The sequence below is a fragment of the Oryza brachyantha genome, unplaced genomic scaffold (assembly GCF_000231095.2).
Source record: "Oryza brachyantha unplaced genomic scaffold, ObraRS2 ChrUN-Ctg46, whole genome shotgun sequence".
NCBI lineage: Eukaryota > Viridiplantae > Streptophyta > Magnoliopsida > Poales > Poaceae > Oryza > Oryza brachyantha.
Genome location: NW_024427246.1, coordinates 647,385 through 665,406, shown reverse-complemented (window position 1 = coordinate 665,406; position 18,022 = coordinate 647,385). Strand labels below are relative to the sequence as shown.

Genomic DNA, 18,022 nt, shown 5'->3' with positions numbered 1-18,022 from the left:
TACGAGTCAGCCGCTTATTCGCTCCTACGACGGCACGGTTCGCCCCGGGCGGACGGGTAAGGGCCATGCGCGGGGAGCATATGGGGGCAGGCGGTGCAAGACATGCTGGATGCGGTCATACCAGCACTAAAGTACCGGATCCCATCAGAACTCCGAAGTTAAGCGTGCTTGGGCGAGAGTAGTACTAGGATGGTTTGCCTCTTGGGAAGTCCTCGTGTTGCATCCCTCTTTTTAGCCGTTTTGAGTTCTTGGTCGAGACATTCGTTCATTTTTGCGGTTTTGGGACCTCGGTCGATCCATTCGTTCATTTTTACCGTTTTCGGTACTTGCCAGAGCCATTCGTTCGGCCTACGCGTTTATCGCTCATGACGCGCGTGCCTGGCGACGCCGTCGTTCGTTCCACCTTCTGTCCGGGACAGACGTCCCGTCGTTCGCTCGGGGTACACGTGTCTCGCTTTTCGCTCTCATGAGACCCTGCCGTTCGTACGCGGTACGAGTCAGCCGCTTATTCGCTCCTACGACGGCACGGTTCGCCCCGGGCGGACGGGTAAGGGCCACGCGCGGGGAGCATAAGGGGGCAGGCGATGCGAGACATGCTGGATGCGGTCATACCAGCACTAAAGCACCGGATCCCATCAGAACTCCGAAGTTAAGCGTGCTTGGGCGAGAGTAGTGGCGACGCCGTCGTTCGTTCCACCTTCTGTCCGGGACAGACGTCCCGCCGTTCGCTCGGGGTACACGTATCTCGCTTTTCGCTCTCATGAGACCCTGCCGTTCGTACGCGGTACGAGTCAGCCGCTTATTCGCTCCTACGACGGCACGGTTCGCCCCGGGCGGACGGGTAAGGGCCACGCGCGGGGAGCATATGGGGGCAGGCGGTGCGAGACATGCTGGATGCGGTCATACCAGCACTAAAGCACCGGATCCCATCAGAACTTTGAAGTTAAGCGTGCTTGGGCGAGAGTAGTACTAGGATGGGTGACCTCTTGGGAAGTCCTTGTGTTTCATCCCTCTTTTTAGCCGTTTTGAGTTCTTGGTCGAGACATTCGTTCATTTTTGCGGTTTTGGGACCTCGGTCGATCCATTCGTTCATTTTTACCGTTTTCGGTACTTGCCGGAGCCATTCGTTCGGCCTACGCGTTTATCGCTCGTGACGCGCGTGCCCGGCGACGCCGTCGTTCGTTCCAACTTCTGTCCGGGACAGACGTCCCGCCGTTCGCTCGGGGTACACGTATCTCGCTTTTCGCTCTCATGAGACCCTGCCGTTCGTACGCGGTACGAGTCAGCCGCTTATTCGCTCCTACGACGGCACGGTTCGCCCCGGGCGGACGGGTAAGGGCCACGCGCGGGGAGCATAAGGGGGCAGGCGGTGCGAGACATGCTGGATGCGGTCATACCAGCACTAAAGCACCGGATCCATCAGAACTCCGAAGTTAAGCGTGCTTGGGCGAGAGTAGTGGCGACGCCGTTGTTCGTTCCACCTTCTGTCCGGGACAGACGTCCCGCCGTTCGCTCGGGGTACACGTATCTCGCTTTTCGCTCTCATGAGACCCTGCCGTTCGTACGCGGTACGAGTCAGCCGCTTATTCGCTCCTACGACGGCACGGTTCGCGCCGGGCGGACGGGTAAGGGCCACGCGTGGGGAGCATAAGGGGGCAGGCGGTGTGACACATGCTGGATGCGATCATACCAGCACTAAAGCACCGGATCCCATCAGAACTCCGAAGTTAAGCGTGCTTGGGCGAGAGTAGTACTAGGATGGGTGAACTCCTGGGAAGTCCTCGTGTTGCATCCCTCTTTTTAGCCGTTTTGGGTTCTTGGTCGGGACATTCGTTCATTTTTGCGGTTTTGGGACCTCGGTCAAGCCATTCGTTCATTTTTACCGTTTTCGGTACTTGCCGGAGCCATTCGTTCGGCCTACGCGTTTATCGCTCGTGACGCGCGTGCCTGGCGACGCCGTCGTTCGTTCCAACTTCTGTCCGGGACAGACGTCCCGCCGTTCGCTCGGGGTACACGTATCTCGCTTTTCGCTCTCATGAGACCCTGCCGTTCGTACCCGGTACGAGTCAGCCGCTTATTCGCTCCTACGACGGCACGGTTCGCCCCGGGCGGTCGGGTAAGGGCCACGCGCGGGGAGTATAAGGGGGCAGGCGGTGCAACACATGATGGATGCGATCATACCAGCACTAAAGCACCGGATCCTGTCAGAACTCCGAAGTTAAGCGTGCTTGGGCGAGAGTAGTACTAGGATGGGTGACCTCCTGGGAAGTCCTCGTGTTGCATCCCTCTTTTTAGTCGTTTTGGGTTCTTGGTCGGGACATTCGTTCATTTTTGCGGTTTTGGGACCTCGGTCGAGCCATTCGTTCATCTTTACCGTTTTCGGTACATGCCGGAGCCATTCGTTCGGCCTACGCGTTTATCGCTCGTGACGCGCGTGCCTGGCGACGCCGTCGTTCGTTCCACCTTCTGTCCGGGACAGAAGTCCCGTCGTTCGCTCGGGGTACACGTATCTCGCTTTTCGCTCTCATGAGACCCTGCCGTTCGTACGCGGTACGAGTCAGCCGCTTATTCGCTCCTACGACGGCACGGTTCGCCCCGGGCGGACGGGTAAGGGCCACGCGCGGGGAGCATAAGGGGGCAGGCGGTGCGACACATGATGGATGCGATCATACCAGCACTAAAGCACCGGATCCCGTCAGAACTCCGAAGTTTAGCGTGCTTGGGCGAGAGTAGTACTAGGATGGGTGACCTCCTGGGAAGTCCTCGTGTTGCATCCCTCTTTTTAGCCGTTTTGGGTTCTTGGTCGGGACATTCGTTCATTTTTGCGGTTTTGGGACCTCGGTCGAGCCATTCGTTCATCTTTACCGTTTTCGGTACTTGCCGGAGCCATTCGTTCGGCCTACGCGTTTATCGCTCGTGACGCGCGTGCCTGACGACGCCGTCGTTCGTTCCACCTTCTGTCCGGGACAGAAGTCCCGTCGTTCGCTCGGGGTACACGTATCTCGCTTTTCGCTCTCATGAGACCCTGCCGTTCGTACGCGGTACGAGTCAGCCGCTTATTCGCTCCTACGACGGCACGGTTCGCCCCGGGCGGACGGGTAAGGGCCACGCGCGGGGAGCATAAGGGGGCAGGCGGTGCGACACATGATGGATGCGATCATACCAGCACTAAAGCACCGGATCCCGTCAGAACTCCGAAGTTAAGCGTACTTGGGCGAGAGTAGTACTAGGATGGGTGACCTCCTGGGAAGTCCTCGTGTTGCATCCCTCTTTTTAGCCGTTTTGGGTTCTTGGTCGGGACATTCGTTCATTTTTGCGGTTTTGGGACCTCGGTCGAGCCATTCGTTCATCTTTACCGTTTTCGGTACTTGCCGGAGCCATTCGTTCGGCCTACGCGTTTATCGCTCGTGACGCGCGTGCCTGGCGACGCCGTCGTTCGTTCCACCTTCTATCCGGGATAGAAGTCCCGTCGTTCGCTCGGGGTACACGTATCTCGCTTTTCGCTCTCATGAGACCCTGCCGTTCGTACGCGGTACGAGTCAGCCGCTTATTCGCTCCTACGACGGCACGGTTCGCCCCGGGCGGACGGGTAAGGGCCACGCGCGGGGAGCATAAGGGGGCAGGCGGTGCGACACATGCTGGATGCGATCATACCAGCACTAAAGCACCGGAATGTCAGAACTCCGAAGTTAAGCGTGCTTGGGCGAGAGTAGTACTAGGATGGGTGACCTCTTGGGAAGTCCTCGTGTTGCATCCCTCTTTTTAGCCGTTTTGGGTTCTTGGTCGGGACATTCGTTCATTTTTGCGGTTTTGGGACCTCGGTCGAGCCATTCGTTCATGTTTACCGTTTTCGGTACTTGCCGGAGCCATTCGTTCGGCCTACGCGTTTATCGCTCGTGACGCACGTGCCTGGCGACGCCGTCGTTCGTTCCACCTTCTGTCCGGGACAGACGTCCCGTCGTTCGCTCGGGGTACACGTATCTCGCTTTTCGCTCTCATGAGACCCTGCCGTTCGTACGCGGTACGAGTCAGCCGCTTATTCGCTCCTACGACGGCACGGTTCGCCCCGGGCGGACGGGTAAGGGCCACGCGCGGGGAGCATAAGGGGGCAGGCGGTGCGAGACATGCTGGATGCGGTCATACCAGCACTAAAGCACCGGATCCCATCAGAACTCCGAAGTTAAGCGTGCTTGGGCGAGAGTAGTGGCGACGCCGTCGTTCGTTCCACCTTCTGTCCGGGACAGACGTCCCGCCGTTCGCTCGGGGTACACGTATCTCGCTTTTCGCTCTCATGAGACCCTGCCGTTCGTACGCGGTACGAGTCAGCCGCTTATTCGCTCCTACGACGGCACGGTTCGCCCCGGGCGGACGGGTAAGGGCCACGCGCGGGGAGCATAAGGGGGCAGGCGGTGCGACACATGCTGGATGCGATCATACCAGCACTAAAGCGCCGGAATGTCAGAACTCCGAAGTTAAGCGTGCTTGGGCGAGAGTAGTACTAGGATGGGTGACCTCCTGGGAAGTCCTCGTGTTGCATCCCTCTTTTTAGCCGTTTTGGGTTCTTGGTCGGGACATTCGTTCATTTTTGCGGTTTTGGGACCTCGGTCGAGCCATTCGTTCATCTTTACCGTTTTCGGTACTTGCCGGAGCCATTCGTTCGGCCTACGCGTTTATCGCTCGTGACGCGCGTGCCTGGCGACGCCGTCGTTCGTTCCACCTTCTGTCCGGGACAGAAGTCCCGTCGTTCGCTCGGGGTACACGTATCTCGCTTTTCGCTCTCATGAGACCCTGCCGTTCGTACGCGGTACGAGTCAGCCGCTTATTCGCTCCTACGACGGCACGGTTCGCCCCGGGCGGACGGGTAAGGGCCACGCGCGGGGAGCATAAGGGGGCAGGCGGTGCGACACATGCTGGATGCGATCGTACCAGCACTAAAGCACCGGAATGTCAGAACTCCGAAGTTAAGCGTGCTTGGGCGAGAGTAGTACTAGGATGGGTGACCTCTTGGGAAGTCCTCGTGTTGCATCCCTCTTTTTAGCCGTTTTGGGTTCTTGGTCGGGACATTCGTTCATTTTTGCGGTTTTGGGACCTCGGTCGAGCCATTCGTTCATGTTTACCGTTTTCGGTACTTGCCGGAGCCATTCGTTCGGCCTACGCGTTTATCGCTCGTGACGCGCGTGCCTGGCGACGCCGTCGTTCGTTCCACCTTCTATCCGGGATAGAAGTCCCGTCGTTCGCTCGGGGTACACGTATCTCGCTTTTCGCTCTCATGAGACCCTGCCGTTCGTACGCGGTACGAGTCAGCCGCTTATTCGCTCCTACGACGGCACGGTTCGCCCCGGGCGGACGGGTAAGGGCCACGCGCGGGGAGCATAAGGGGGCAGGCGGTGCGACACATGATGGATGCGATCATACCAGCACTAAAGCACCGGATCCCGTCAGAACTCCGAAGTTAAGCGTACTTGGGCGAGAGTAGTACTAGGATGGGTGACCTCCTGGGAAGTCCTCGTGTTGCATCCCTCTTTTTAGCCGTTTTGGGTTCTTGGTCGGGACATTCGTTCATTTTTGCGGTTTTGGGACCTCGGTCGAGCCATTCGTTCATCTTTACCGTTTTCGGTACTTGCCGGAGCCATTCGTTCGGCCTACGCGTTTATCGCTCGTGACGCGCGTGCCTGGCGACGCCGTCGTTCGTTCCACCTTCTATCCGGGATAGAAGTCCCGTCGTTCGCTCGGGGTACACGTATCTCGCTTTTCGCTCTCATGAGACCCTGCCGTTCGTACGCGGTACGAGTCAGCCGCTTATTCGCTCCTACGACGGCACGGTTCGCCCCGGGCGGACGGGTAAGGGCCACGCGCGGGGAGCATAAGGGGGCAGGCGGTGCGACACATGCTGGATGCGATCATACCAGCACTAAAGCACCGGAATGTCAGAACTCCGAAGTTAAGCGTGCTTGGGCGAGAGTAGTACTAGGATGGGTGACCTCTTGGGAAGTCCTCGTGTTGCATCCCTCTTTTTAGCCGTTTTGGGTTCTTGGTCGGGACATTCGTTCATTTTTGCGGTTTTGGGACCTCGGTCGAGCCATTCGTTCATGTTTACCGTTTTCGGTACTTGCCGGAGCCATTCGTTCGGCCTACGCGTTTATCGCTCGTGACGCACGTGCCTGGCGACGCCGTCGTTCGTTCCACCTTCTGTCCGGGACAGACGTCCCGTCGTTCGCTCGGGGTACACGTATCTCGCTTTTCGCTCTCATGAGACCCTGCCGTTCGTACGCGGTACGAGTCAGCCGCTTATTCGCTCCTACGACGGCACGGTTCGCCCCGGGCGGACGGGTAAGGGCCACGCGCGGGGAGCATAAGGGGGCAGGCGGTGCGAGACATGCTGGATGCGGTCATACCAGCACTAAAGCACCGGATCCCATCAGAACTCCGAAGTTAAGCGTGCTTGGGCGAGAGTAGTGGCGACGCCGTCGTTCGTTCCACCTTCTGTCCGGGACAGACGTCCCGCCGTTCGCTCGGGGTACACGTATCTCGCTTTTCGCTCTCATGAGACCCTGCCGTTCGTACGCGGTACGAGTCAGCCGCTTATTCGCTCCTACGACGGCACGGTTCGCCCCGGGCGGACGGGTAAGGGCCACGCGCGGGGAGCATAAGGGGGCAGGCGGTGCGACACATGCTGGATGCGATCATACCAGCACTAAAGCGCCGGAATGTCAGAACTCCGAAGTTAAGCGTGCTTGGGCGAGAGTAGTACTAGGATGGGTGACCTCCTGGGAAGTCCTCGTGTTGCATCCCTCTTTTTAGCCGTTTTGGGTTCTTGGTCGGGACATTCGTTCATTTTTGCGGTTTTGGGACCTCGGTCGAGCCATTCGTTCATCTTTACCGTTTTCGGTACTTGCCGGAGCCATTCGTTCGGCCTACGCGTTTATCGCTCGTGACGCGCGTGCCTGGCGACGCCGTCGTTCGTTCCACCTTCTGTCCGGGACAGAAGTCCCGTCGTTCGCTCGGGGTACACGTATCTCGCTTTTCGCTCTCATGAGACCCTGCCGTTCGTACGCGGTACGAGTCAGCCGCTTATTCGCTCCTACGACGGCACGGTTCGCCCCGGGCGGACGGGTAAGGGCCACGCGCGGGGAGCATAAGGGGGCAGGCGGTGCGACACATGCTGGATGCGATCGTACCAGCACTAAAGCACCGGAATGTCAGAACTCCGAAGTTAAGCGTGCTTGGGCGAGAGTAGTACTAGGATGGGTGACCTCTTGGGAAGTCCTCGTGTTGCATCCCTCTTTTTAGCCGTTTTGGGTTCTTGGTCGGGACATTCGTTCATTTTTGCGGTTTTGGGACCTCGGTCGAGCCATTCGTTCATGTTTACCGTTTTCGGTACTTGCCGGAGCCATTCGTTCGGCCTACGCGTTTATCGCTCGTGACGCACGTGCCTGGCGACGCCGTCGTTCGTTCCACCTTCTGTCCGGGACAGACGTCCCGTCGTTCGCTCGGGGTACACGTATCTCGCTTTTCGCTCTCATGAGACCCTGCCGTTCGTACGCGGTACGAGTCAGCCGCTTATTCGCTCCTACGACGGCACGGTTCGCCCCGGGCGGACGGGTAAGGGCCACGCGCGGGGAGCATAAGGGGGCAGGCGGTGCGACACATGCTGGATGCGATCATACCAGCACTAAAGCACCGGAATGTCAGAACTCCGAAGTTAAGCGTGCTTGGGCGAGAGTAGTACTAGGATGGGTGACCTCTTGGGAAGTCCTCGTGTTGCATCCCTCTTTTTAGCCGTTTTGGGTTCTTGGTCGGGACATTCGTTCATTTTTGCGGTTTTGGGACCTCGGTCGAGCCATTCGTTCATGTTTACCGTTTTCGGTACTTGCCGGAGCCATTCGTTCGGCCTACGCGTTTATCGCTCGTGACGCACGTGCCTGGCGACGCCGTCGTTCGTTCCACCTTCTGTCCGGGACAGACGTCCCGTCGTTCGCTCGGGGTACACGTATCTCGCTTTTCGCTCTCATGAGACCCTGCCGTTCGTACGCGGTACGAGTCAGCCGCTTATTCGCTCCTACGACGGCACGGTTCGCCCCGGGCGGACGGGTAAGGGCCACGCGCGGGGAGCATAAGGGGGCAGGCGGTGCGACACATGCTGGATGCGATCATACCAGCACTAAAGCACCGGAATGTCAGAACTCCGAAGTTAAGCGTGCTTGGGCGAGAGTAGTACTAGGATGGGTGACCTCTTGGGAAGTCCTCGTGTTGCATCCCTCTTTTTAGCCGTTTTGGGTTCTTGGTCGGGACATTCGTTCATTTTTGCGGTTTTGGGACCTCGGTCGAGCCATTCGTTCATGTTTACCGTTTTCGGTACTTGCCGGAGCCATTCGTTCGGCCTACGCGTTTATCGCTCGTGACGCACGTGCCTGGCGACGCCGTCGTTCGTTCCACCTTCTGTCCGGGACAGACGTCCCGTCGTTCGCTCGGGGTACACGTATCTCGCTTTTCGCTCTCATGAGACCCTGCCGTTCGTACGCGGTACGAGTCAGCCGCTTATTCGCTCCTACGACGGCACGGTTCGCCCCGGGCGGACGGGTAAGGGCCACGCGCGGGGAGCATAAGGGGGCAGGCGGTGCGAGACATGCTGGATGCGGTCATACCAGCACTAAAGCACCGGATCCCATCAGAACTCCGAAGTTAAGCGTGCTTGGGCGAGAGTAGTGGCGACGCCGTCATTCGTTCCACCTTCTGTCCGGGACAGACGTCCCGCCGTTCGCTCGGGGTACACGTATCTCGCTTTTCGCTCTCATGAGACCCTGCCGTTCGTACGCGGTACGAGTCAGCCGCTTATTCGCTCCTACGACGGCACGGTTCGCCCCGGGCGGTCGGGTAAGGGCCACGCGCGGGGAGCATAAGGGGGCAGGCGGTGCAACACATGATGGATGCGATCATACCAGCACTAAAGCACCGGATCCCGTCAGAACTCCGAAGTTAAGCGTGCTTGGGCGAGAGTAGTACTAGGATGGGTGACCTCCTGGGAAGTCCTCGTGTTGCATCCCTCTTTTTAGCCGTTTTGGGTTCTTGGTCGGGACATTCGTTCATTTTTGCGGTTTTGGGACCTCGGTCGAGCCATTCGTTCATCTTTACCGTTTTCGGTACTTGCCGGAGCCATTCGTTCGGCCTACGCGTTTATCGCTCGTGACGCGCGTGCCTGGCGACGCCGTCATTCGTTCCACCTTCTGTCCGGGACAGAAGTCCCGTCGTTCGCTCGGGGTACACGTATCTCGCTTTTCGCTCTCATGAGACCCTGCCGTTCGTACGGGGTACGAGTCAGCCGCTTATTCGCTCCTACGACGGCACAGTTCGCCCCGGGCGGACGGGTAAGGGCCACGCGCGGGGAGCATAAGGGGGCAGGCGGTGCGACACATGCTGGATGCGATCATACCAGCACTAAAGCACCGGATCCCGTCAGAACTCCGAAGTTAAGCGTGCTTGGGCGAGAGTAGTACTAGGATGGGTGACCTCTTGGGAAGTCCTCGTGTTGCATCTCTCTTTTTAGCCGTTTTGGGTTCTTGGTCGGGACATTCGTTCATTTTTGCGGTTTTGGGACCTCGGTCGAGCCATTCGTTCATGTTTACCGTTTTCGGTACTTGCCGGAGCCATTCGTTCGGCCTACGCGTTTATCGCTCGTGACGCACGTGCCTGGCGACGCCGTCGTTCGTTCCACCTTCTGTCCGGGACAGACGTCCCGTCGTTCGCTCGGGGTACACGTATCTCGCTTTTCGCTCTCATGAGACCCTGCCGTTCGTACGCGGTACGAGTCAGCCGCTTATTCGCTCCTACGACGGCACGGTTCGCCCCGGGCGGACGGGTAAGGGCCACGCGCGGGGAGCATAAGGGGGCAGGCGGTGCGACACATGCTGGATGCGATCATACCAGCACTAAAGCACCGGAATGTCAGAACTCCGAAGTTAAGCGTGCTTGGGCGAGAGTAGTACTAGGATGGGTGACCTCTTGGGAAGTCCTCGTGTTGCATCCCTCTTTTTAGCCGTTTTGGGTTCTTGGTCGGGACATTCGTTCATTTTTGCGGTTTTGGGACCTCGGTCGAGCCATTCGTTCATGTTTACCGTTTTCGGTACTTGCCGGAGCCATTCGTTCGGCCTACGCGTTTATCGCTCGTGACGCACGTGCCTGGCGACGCCGTCGTTCGTTCCACCTTCTGTCCGGGACAGACGTCCCGTCGTTCGCTCGGGGTACACGTATCTCGCTTTTCGCTCTCATGAGACCCTGCCGTTCGTACGCGGTACGAGTCAGCCGCTTATTCGCTCCTACGACGGCACGGTTCGCCCCGGGCGGACGGGTAAGGGCCACGCGCGGGGAGCATAAGGGGGCAGGCGGTGCGAGACATGCTGGATGCGGTCATACCAGCACTAAAGCACCGGATCCCATCAGAACTCCGAAGTTAAGCGTGCTTGGGCGAGAGTAGTGGCGACGCCGTCATTCGTTCCACCTTCTGTCCGGGACAGACGTCCCGCCGTTCGCTCGGGGTACACGTATCTCGCTTTTCGCTCTCATGAGACCCTGCCGTTCGTACGCGGTACGAGTCAGCCGCTTATTCGCTCCTACGACGGCACGGTTCGCCCCGGGCGGTCGGGTAAGGGCCACGCGCGGGGAGCATAAGGGGGCAGGCGGTGCAACACATGATGGATGCGATCATACCAGCACTAAAGCACCGGATCCCGTCAGAACTCCGAAGTTAAGCGTGCTTGGGCGAGAGTAGTACTAGGATGGGTGACCTCCTGGGAAGTCCTCGTGTTGCATCCCTCTTTTTAGCCGTTTTGGGTTCTTGGTCGGGACATTCGTTCATTTTTGCGGTTTTGGGACCTCGGTCGAGCCATTCGTTCATCTTTACCGTTTTCGGTACTTGCCGGAGCCATTCGTTCGGCCTACGCGTTTATCGCTCGTGACGCGCGTGCCTGGCGACGCCGTCATTCGTTCCACCTTCTGTCCGGGACAGAAGTCCCGTCGTTCGCTCGGGGTACACGTATCTCGCTTTTCGCTCTCATGAGACCCTGCCGTTCGTACGGGGTACGAGTCAGCCGCTTATTCGCTCCTACGACGGCACAGTTCGCCCCGGGCGGACGGGTAAGGGCCACGCGCGGGGAGCATAAGGGGGCAGGCGGTGCGACACATGATGGATGCGATCATACCAGCACTAAAGCACCGGATCCCGTCAGAACTCCGAAGTTAAGCGTGCTTGGGCGAGAGTAGTACTAAAGTTAAGCGTGCTTGGGCGAGAGTAGTACTAGGATGGGTGACCTCCTGGGAAGTCCTCGTGTTGCATCCCTCTTTTTAGCCGTTTTGGGTTCTTGGTCGGGACATTCGTTCATTTTTGCGGTTTTGGGACCTCGGTCGAGCCATTCGTTCATTTTTACCGTTTTCGGTACTTGCCGGAGCCATTCGTTCGGCCTACGCGTTTATCGCTCGTGACGCACGTGCCTGGCGACGCCGTCGTTCGTTCCACCTTCTGTCCGGGACAGACGTCCCGTCGTTCGCTCGGGGTACACGTATCTCGCTTTTCGCTCTCATGAGACCCTGCCGTTCGTACGCGGTACGAGTCAGCCGCTTATTCGCTCCTACGACGGCACGGTTCGCCCCGGGCGGACGGGTAAGGGCCACGCGCGGGGAGCATAAGGGGGCAGGCGGTGCGAGACATGCTGGATGCGGTCATACCAGCACTAAAGCACCGGATCCCATCAGAATTCCGAAGTTAAGCGTGCTTGGGCGAGAGTAGTGGCGACGCCGTCGTTCGTTCCACCTTCTGTCCGGGACAGACGTCCCGCCGTTCGCTCGGGGTACACGTATCTCGCTTTTCGCTCTCATGAGACGCTGCCGTTCGTACGCGGTATGAGTCAGCCGCTTATTCGCTCCTACGACGGCACGGTTCGCCCCGGGCGGACGGGTAAGGGCCACGCGCGGGGAGCATATGGGGGCAGGCGGTGCGAGACATGCTGGATGCGGTCATACCAGCAATAAAGCACCGGATCCCATCAGAACTCCGAAATTAAGCGTGCTTGGGCGAGAGTAGTACTAGGATGGGTGACCTTTTGGGAAGTCCTCGTGTTGCATCCCTCTTTTTAGCCGTTTTGAGTTCTTGGTCGGGACATTCGTTCATTTTTGCGGTTTTGGGACCTCGGTCGAGCCATTCGTTCATTTTTACCGTTTTCGGTACTTGCCGGAGCCATTCGTTCGGCCTACGCGTTTATCGCTCGTGACGCGCGTGCCTGGCGACGCCGTCGTTCGTTCCACCTTCTGTCCGGGACAGACGTCCCGCCGTTCGCTCGGGGTACACGTATCTCGCTTTTCGCTCTCATGAGACCCTGCCGTTCGTACGCGGTACGAGTCAGCCGCTTATTCGCTCCTACGACGGCACGGTTCGCCCCGGGCGGACGGGTAAGGGCCACGCGCGGGGAGCATAAGGGGGCAGGCGGTGCGAGACATGCTGGATGCGATCATACCAGCACTAAAGCACCGGATCCCATCAGAACTCCGAAGTTAAGCGTGCTTGGGCGAGAGTAGTGGCGACGCCGTCGTTCGTTCCACCTTCTGTCCGGGACAGACGTCCCGCCGTTCGCTCGGGGTACACGTATCTCGCTTTTCGCTCTCATGAGACCCTGCCATTCGTACGAGGTACGAGTCAGCCGCTTATTCGCTCCTACGACGGCACGGTTCGCCCCGGGCGGACGGGTAAGGGCCACGCGCGGGGAGCATAAGGGGGCAGGCGGTGCGAGACATGCTGGATGCGGTCATACCAGCACTAAAGCACCGGATCCCATCTTAACTCCGAAGTTAAGTGTGCTTGGGCGAGAGTAGTACTAGGATGGGTGACCTCCTGGGAAGTCCTCGTGTTGCATCCCTCTTTTTAGCCGTTTTGGGTTCTTGGTCGAGACATTCGTTTATTTTCGCCGTTTTGGGACCTCGGTTGAGCCATTCGTTCATTTTTACCGTTTTCGGTACTTGCCGGAGCTATTCGTTCGGCCTACGCGTTTATCGCTCGTGACGCGCGTGCCTGGCGACGCCGTCGTTCGATCCACCTTCTGTCCGGGACAGACGTCCCGCCGTTCGCTCTGGGTACACGTATCTCGCTTTTCGCTCTCATGAGACCCTGCCGTTCGTACGCGGTACGAGTCAGCCGTTTATTCGCTCCTACGACGGCACGGTTCGCCCCGGGCGGACGGGTAAGGGCCACGCGCGGGGAGCATAAGGGGGCAGGTGGTGCGAGACATGCTGGATGGGGTCATACCACCACTAAAGCATCGGATCCCATCAGAACTCCGAAGTTTAGCGTGCTTGGGTGAGAGTAGTACTAGGATGGGTGACCTCCTGGGAAGTCCTCATGTTGCATCCCTCTTTTTAGCCGTTTTGAGTTCTTGGTCGAGACATTCGTTCATTTTTGCGGTTTTGGGACCTCGGTCGAGCCATTGGTTCATTTTTACCGTTTTCGGTACTTGCCGGAGCCATTCGTTCGGCCTACGCGTTTATCGCTCGTGACGCGCGTGCCTGGCGACGCCGTCGTTCGTTCCAACTTCTGTCCGGGACAGACGTCCCGCCGTTCGCTCGGGGTACACGTATCTCGCTTTTCGCTCTCATGAGACCCTGCCGTTCGTACGCGGTACGAGTCAGCCGCTTATTCGCTCCTACGACGGCACGGTTCGCCCCGGGTGGACGGGTAAGGGCCACGCGCGGGGAGCATAAGGGGGCAGGCGGTGCGAGACATGCTGGATGCGGTCATACCAGCACTAAAGCACCGGATCCCATCAGAACTCCGAAGTTAAGCGTGCTTGGGCGAGAGTAGTGGCGACGCCATCGTTCGTTCCACCTTCTGTCCGGGACAGACGTCCCGCCGTTCGCTCGGGGTACACGTATCTCGCTTTTCGCTCTCATGAGACGCTGCCGTTCGTACGCGGTATGAGTCAGCCGCTTATTCGCTCCTACGACGGCACGGTTCGCCCCGGGCGGACGGGTAAGGGCCACGCGCGGGGAGCATATGGGGGCAGGCGGTGCGAGACATGCTGGATGCGGTCATACCAGCAATAAAGCACCGGATCCCATCAGAACTCCGAAATTAAGCGTGCTTGGGCGAGAGTAGTACTAGGATGGGTGACCTTTTGGGAAGTCCTCGTGTTGCATCCCTCTTTTTAGCCGTTTTGAGTTCTTGGTCGGGACATTCGTTCATTTTTGCGGTTTTGGGACCTCGGTCGAGCCATTCGTTCATTTTTACCGTTTTCGGTACTTGCCGGAGCCATTCGTTCGGCCTACGCGTTTATCGCTCGTGACGCGCGTGCCTGGCGACGCCGTCGTTCGTTCCACCTTCTGTCCGGGACAGACGTCCCGCCGTTCGCTCGGGGTACACGTATCTCGCTTTTCGCTCTCATGAGACCCTGCCGTTCGTACGCGGTACGAGTCAGCCGCTTATTCGCTCCTACGACGGCACGGTTCGCCCCGGGCGGACGGGTAAGGGCCACGCGCGGGGAGCATAAGGGGGCAGGCGGTGCGAGACATGCTGGATGCGATCATACCAGCACTAAAGCACCGGATCCCATCAGAACTCCGAAGTTAAGCGTGCTTGGGCGAGAGTAGTGGCGACGCCGTCGTTCGTTCCACCTTCTGTCCGGGACAGACGTCCCGCCGTTCGCTCGGGGTACACGTATCTCGCTTTTCGCTCTCATGAGACCCTGCCATTCGTACGAGGTACGAGTCAGCCGCTTATTCGCTCCTACGACGGCACGGTTCGCCCCGGGCGGACGGGTAAGGGCCACGCGCGGGGAGCATAAGGGGGCAGGCGGTGCGAGACATGCTGGATGCGGTCATACCAGCACTAAAGCACCGGATCCCATCTTAACTCCGAAGTTAAGCGTGCTTGGGCGAGAGTAGTACTAGGATGGGTGACCTCCTGGGAAGTCCTCGTGTTGCATCCCTCTTTTTAGCCGTTTTGGGTTCTTGGTCGAGACATTCGTTTATTTTCGCCGTTTTGGGACCTCGGTTGAGCCATTCGTTCATTTTTACCGTTTTCGGTACTTGCCGGAGCTATTCGTTCGGCCTACGCGTTTATCGCTCGTGACGCGCGTGCCTGGCGACGCCGTCGTTCGATCCACCTTCTGTCCGGGACAGACGTCCCGCCGTTCGCTCTGGGTACACGTATCTCGCTTTTCGCTCTCATGAGACCCTGCCGTTCGTACGCGGTACGAGTCAGCCGTTTATTCGCTCCTACGACGGCACGGTTCGCCCCGGGCGGACGGGTAAGGGCCACGCGCGGGGAGCATAAGGGGGCAGGTGGTGCGAGACATGCTGGATGGGGTCATACCACCACTAAAGCATCGGATCCCATCAGAACTCCGAAGTTTAGCGTGCTTGGGTGAGAGTAGTACTAGGATGGGTGACCTCCTGGGAAGTCCTCATGTTGCATCCCTCTTTTTAGCCGTTTTGAGTTCTTGGTCGAGACATTCGTTCATTTTTGCGGTTTTGGGACCTCGGTCGAGCCATTGGTTCATTTTTACCGTTTTCGGTACTTGCCGGAGCCATTCGTTCGGCCTACGCGTTTATCGCTCGTGACGCGCGTGCCTGGCGACGCCGTCGTTCGTTCCAACTTCTGTCCGGGACAGACGTCCCGCCGTTCGCTCGGGGTACACGTATCTCGCTTTTCGCTCTCATGAGACCCTGCCGTTCGTACGCGGTACGAGTCAGCCGCTTATTCGCTCCTACGACGGCACGGTTCGCCCCGGGTGGACGGGTAAGGGCCACGCGCGGGGAGCATAAGGGGGCAGGCGGTGCGAGACATGCTGGATGCGGTCTTACCAGCACTAAAGCACCGGATCCCATCAGAACTCCGAAGTTAAGCGTGCTTGGGCGAGAGTAGTGGCGACGCCATCGTTCGTTCCACCTTCTGTCCGGGACAGACGTCCCGCCGTTCGCTCGGGGTACACGTATCTCGCTTTTCGCTCTCATGAGACGCTGCCGTTCGTACGCGGTATGAGTCAGCCGCTTATTCGCTCCTACGACGGCACGGTTCGCCCCGGGCGGACGGGTAAGGGCCACGCGCGGGGAGCATATGGGGGCAGGCGGTGCGAGACATGCTGGATGCGGTCATACCAGCAATAAAGCACCGGATCCCATCAGAACTCCGAAATTAAGCGTGCTTGGGCGAGAGTAGTACTAGGATGGGTGACCTTTTGGGAAGTCCTCGTGTTGCATCCCTCTTTTTAGCCGTTTTGAGTTCTTGGTCGGGACATTCGTTCATTTTTGCGGTTTTGGGACCTCGGTCGAGCCATTCGTTCATTTTTACCGTTTTCGGTACTTGCCGGAGCCATTCGTTCGGCCTACGCGTTTATCGCTCGTGACGCGCGTGCCTGGCGACGCCGTCGTTCGTTCCACCTTCTGTCCGGGACAGACGTCCCGCCGTTCGCTCGGGGTACACGTATCTCGCTTTTCGCTCTCATGAGACCCTGCCGTTCGTACGCGGTACGAGTCAGCCGCTTATTCGCTCCTACGACGGCACGGTTCGCCCCGGGCGGACGGGTAAGGGCCACGCGCGGGGAGCATAAGGGGGCAGGCGGTGCGAGACATGCTGGATGCGATCATACCAGCACTAAAGCACCGGATCCCATCAGAACTCCGAAGTTAAGCGTGCTTGGGCGAGAGTAGTGGCGACGCCGTCGTTCGTTCCACCTTCTGTCCGGGACAGACGTCCCGCCGTTCGCTCGGGGTACACGTATCTCGCTTTTCGCTCTCATGAGACCCTGCCATTCGTACGAGGTACGAGTCAGCCGCTTATTCGCTCCTACGACGGCACGGTTCGCCCCGGGCGGACGGGTAAGGGCCACGCGCGGGGAGCATAAGGGGGCAGGCGGTGCGAGACATGCTGGATGCGGTCATACCAGCACTAAAGCACCGGATCCCATCTTAACTCCGAAGTTAAGCGTGCTTGGGCGAGAGTAGTACTAGGATGGGTGACCTCCTGGGAAGTCCTCGTGTTGCATCCCTCTTTTTAGCCGTTTTGGGTTCTTGGTCGAGACATTCGTTTATTTTCGCCGTTTTGGGACCTCGGTTGAGCCATTCGTTCATTTTTACCGTTTTCGGTACTTGCCGGAGCTATTCGTTCGGCCTACGCGTTTATCGCTCGTGACGCGCGTGCCTGGCGACGCCGTCGTTCGATCCACCTTCTGTCCGGGACAGACGTCCCGCCGTTCGCTCTGGGTACACGTATCTCGCTTTTCGCTCTCATGAGACCCTGCCGTTCGTACGCGGTACGAGTCAGCCGTTTATTCGCTCCTACGACGGCACGGTTCGCCCCGGGCGGACGGGTAAGGGCCACGCGCGGGGAGCATAAGGGGGCAGGTGGTGCGAGACATGCTGGATGGGGTCATACCACCACTAAAGCATCGGATCCCATCAGAACTCCGAAGTTTAGCGTGCTTGGGTGAGAGTAGTACTAGGATGGGTGACCTCCTGGGAAGTCCTCATGTTGCATCCCTCTTTTTAGCCGTTTTGAGTTCTTGGTCGAGACATTCGTTCATTTTTGCGGTTTTGGGACCTCGGTCGAGCCATTGGTTCATTTTTACCGTTTTCGGTACTTGCCGGAGCCATTCGTTCGGCCTACGCGTTTATCGCTCGTGACGCGCGTGCCTGGCGACGCCGTCGTTCGTTCCAACTTCTGTCCGGGACAGACGTCCCGCCGTTCGCTCGGGGTACACGTATCTCGCTTTTCGCTCTCATGAGACCCTGCCGTTCGTACGCGGTACGAGTCAGCCGCTTATTCGCTCCTACGACGGCACGGTTCGCCCCGGGTGGACGGGTAAGGGCCACGCGCGGGGAGCATAAGGGGGCAGGCGGTGCGAGACATGCTGGATGCGGTCATACCAGCACTAAAGCACCGGATCCCATCAGAACTCCGAAGTTAAGCGTGCTTGGGCGAGAGTAGTGGCGACGCCATCGTTCGTTCCACCTTCTGTCCGGGACAGACGTCCCGCCGTTCGCTCGG

The 18,022-nt window shown here is 58.9% G+C and overlaps 28 non-coding genes and 9 pseudogenes across 28 annotated transcripts; all 37 read left to right on the top strand.

The window, feature by feature from the left end:
• Nucleotides 1-107: 107 nt before the first annotated feature.
• On the top strand, nt 108-226 carry LOC121056299. Its single transcript, XR_005813164.1, has one exon. It is a non-coding gene; the product is annotated as a 5S ribosomal RNA (ribosomal RNA).
• Nucleotides 227-598: 372 nt separating this feature from the next.
• On the top strand, nt 599-702 carry LOC121056623 (annotated as a pseudogene).
• A 190-nt stretch (nt 703-892) lies between these two features.
• Nucleotides 893-1,011, top strand: LOC121056374. The gene has a single exon (XR_005813234.1). It is a non-coding gene; the product is annotated as a 5S ribosomal RNA (ribosomal RNA).
• A 665-nt stretch (nt 1,012-1,676) lies between these two features.
• Nucleotides 1,677-1,795, top strand: LOC121056138. The gene has a single exon (XR_005813005.1). It is a non-coding gene; the product is annotated as a 5S ribosomal RNA (ribosomal RNA).
• A 372-nt stretch (nt 1,796-2,167) lies between these two features.
• LOC121056132 lies at nt 2,168-2,286 on the top strand. Its single transcript, XR_005812999.1, has one exon. It is a non-coding gene; the product is annotated as a 5S ribosomal RNA (ribosomal RNA).
• A 372-nt stretch (nt 2,287-2,658) lies between these two features.
• LOC121056146 lies at nt 2,659-2,777 on the top strand. The gene has a single exon (XR_005813013.1). It is a non-coding gene; the product is annotated as a 5S ribosomal RNA (ribosomal RNA).
• Nucleotides 2,778-3,149: 372 nt separating this feature from the next.
• On the top strand, nt 3,150-3,268 carry LOC121056126. Its single transcript, XR_005812993.1, has one exon. It is a non-coding gene; the product is annotated as a 5S ribosomal RNA (ribosomal RNA).
• Nucleotides 3,269-3,640: 372 nt separating this feature from the next.
• Nucleotides 3,641-3,757, top strand: LOC121056426. The gene has a single exon (XR_005813284.1). It is a non-coding gene; the product is annotated as a 5S ribosomal RNA (ribosomal RNA).
• A 372-nt stretch (nt 3,758-4,129) lies between these two features.
• LOC121056622 lies at nt 4,130-4,233 on the top strand (annotated as a pseudogene).
• Nucleotides 4,234-4,423: 190 nt separating this feature from the next.
• LOC121056455 lies at nt 4,424-4,540 on the top strand. Its single transcript, XR_005813313.1, has one exon. It is a non-coding gene; the product is annotated as a 5S ribosomal RNA (ribosomal RNA).
• Nucleotides 4,541-4,912: 372 nt separating this feature from the next.
• On the top strand, nt 4,913-5,029 carry LOC121056481. Its single transcript, XR_005813339.1, has one exon. It is a non-coding gene; the product is annotated as a 5S ribosomal RNA (ribosomal RNA).
• A 372-nt stretch (nt 5,030-5,401) lies between these two features.
• LOC121056125 lies at nt 5,402-5,520 on the top strand. The gene has a single exon (XR_005812992.1). It is a non-coding gene; the product is annotated as a 5S ribosomal RNA (ribosomal RNA).
• Nucleotides 5,521-5,892: 372 nt separating this feature from the next.
• On the top strand, nt 5,893-6,009 carry LOC121056425. The gene has a single exon (XR_005813283.1). It is a non-coding gene; the product is annotated as a 5S ribosomal RNA (ribosomal RNA).
• Nucleotides 6,010-6,381: 372 nt separating this feature from the next.
• Nucleotides 6,382-6,485, top strand: LOC121056620 (annotated as a pseudogene).
• A 190-nt stretch (nt 6,486-6,675) lies between these two features.
• On the top strand, nt 6,676-6,792 carry LOC121056453. The gene has a single exon (XR_005813311.1). It is a non-coding gene; the product is annotated as a 5S ribosomal RNA (ribosomal RNA).
• Nucleotides 6,793-7,164: 372 nt separating this feature from the next.
• LOC121056480 lies at nt 7,165-7,281 on the top strand. Its single transcript, XR_005813338.1, has one exon. It is a non-coding gene; the product is annotated as a 5S ribosomal RNA (ribosomal RNA).
• Nucleotides 7,282-7,653: 372 nt separating this feature from the next.
• LOC121056424 lies at nt 7,654-7,770 on the top strand. Its single transcript, XR_005813282.1, has one exon. It is a non-coding gene; the product is annotated as a 5S ribosomal RNA (ribosomal RNA).
• A 372-nt stretch (nt 7,771-8,142) lies between these two features.
• Nucleotides 8,143-8,259, top strand: LOC121056423. The gene has a single exon (XR_005813281.1). It is a non-coding gene; the product is annotated as a 5S ribosomal RNA (ribosomal RNA).
• Nucleotides 8,260-8,631: 372 nt separating this feature from the next.
• On the top strand, nt 8,632-8,735 carry LOC121056609 (annotated as a pseudogene).
• Nucleotides 8,736-8,925: 190 nt separating this feature from the next.
• On the top strand, nt 8,926-9,044 carry LOC121056264. Its single transcript, XR_005813130.1, has one exon. It is a non-coding gene; the product is annotated as a 5S ribosomal RNA (ribosomal RNA).
• A 372-nt stretch (nt 9,045-9,416) lies between these two features.
• Nucleotides 9,417-9,535, top strand: LOC121056499. The gene has a single exon (XR_005813357.1). It is a non-coding gene; the product is annotated as a 5S ribosomal RNA (ribosomal RNA).
• A 372-nt stretch (nt 9,536-9,907) lies between these two features.
• Nucleotides 9,908-10,024, top strand: LOC121056422. Its single transcript, XR_005813280.1, has one exon. It is a non-coding gene; the product is annotated as a 5S ribosomal RNA (ribosomal RNA).
• Nucleotides 10,025-10,396: 372 nt separating this feature from the next.
• Nucleotides 10,397-10,500, top strand: LOC121056608 (annotated as a pseudogene).
• Nucleotides 10,501-10,690: 190 nt separating this feature from the next.
• On the top strand, nt 10,691-10,809 carry LOC121056253. Its single transcript, XR_005813119.1, has one exon. It is a non-coding gene; the product is annotated as a 5S ribosomal RNA (ribosomal RNA).
• A 372-nt stretch (nt 10,810-11,181) lies between these two features.
• On the top strand, nt 11,182-11,332 carry LOC121056363 (annotated as a pseudogene).
• A 666-nt stretch (nt 11,333-11,998) lies between these two features.
• Nucleotides 11,999-12,117, top strand: LOC121056286. Its single transcript, XR_005813151.1, has one exon. It is a non-coding gene; the product is annotated as a 5S ribosomal RNA (ribosomal RNA).
• A 666-nt stretch (nt 12,118-12,783) lies between these two features.
• LOC121056258 lies at nt 12,784-12,902 on the top strand. The gene has a single exon (XR_005813124.1). It is a non-coding gene; the product is annotated as a 5S ribosomal RNA (ribosomal RNA).
• Nucleotides 12,903-13,274: 372 nt separating this feature from the next.
• Nucleotides 13,275-13,393, top strand: LOC121056473. The gene has a single exon (XR_005813331.1). It is a non-coding gene; the product is annotated as a 5S ribosomal RNA (ribosomal RNA).
• Nucleotides 13,394-13,765: 372 nt separating this feature from the next.
• Nucleotides 13,766-13,869, top strand: LOC121056607 (annotated as a pseudogene).
• A 190-nt stretch (nt 13,870-14,059) lies between these two features.
• Nucleotides 14,060-14,178, top strand: LOC121056285. The gene has a single exon (XR_005813150.1). It is a non-coding gene; the product is annotated as a 5S ribosomal RNA (ribosomal RNA).
• A 666-nt stretch (nt 14,179-14,844) lies between these two features.
• On the top strand, nt 14,845-14,963 carry LOC121056221. The gene has a single exon (XR_005813088.1). It is a non-coding gene; the product is annotated as a 5S ribosomal RNA (ribosomal RNA).
• A 372-nt stretch (nt 14,964-15,335) lies between these two features.
• On the top strand, nt 15,336-15,454 carry LOC121056472. The gene has a single exon (XR_005813330.1). It is a non-coding gene; the product is annotated as a 5S ribosomal RNA (ribosomal RNA).
• A 372-nt stretch (nt 15,455-15,826) lies between these two features.
• LOC121056626 lies at nt 15,827-15,930 on the top strand (annotated as a pseudogene).
• Nucleotides 15,931-16,120: 190 nt separating this feature from the next.
• LOC121056284 lies at nt 16,121-16,239 on the top strand. The gene has a single exon (XR_005813149.1). It is a non-coding gene; the product is annotated as a 5S ribosomal RNA (ribosomal RNA).
• Nucleotides 16,240-16,905: 666 nt separating this feature from the next.
• LOC121056220 lies at nt 16,906-17,024 on the top strand. The gene has a single exon (XR_005813087.1). It is a non-coding gene; the product is annotated as a 5S ribosomal RNA (ribosomal RNA).
• Nucleotides 17,025-17,396: 372 nt separating this feature from the next.
• Nucleotides 17,397-17,515, top strand: LOC121056471. Its single transcript, XR_005813329.1, has one exon. It is a non-coding gene; the product is annotated as a 5S ribosomal RNA (ribosomal RNA).
• A 372-nt stretch (nt 17,516-17,887) lies between these two features.
• On the top strand, nt 17,888-17,991 carry LOC121056606 (annotated as a pseudogene).
• Nucleotides 17,992-18,022: the final 31 nt, after the last annotated feature.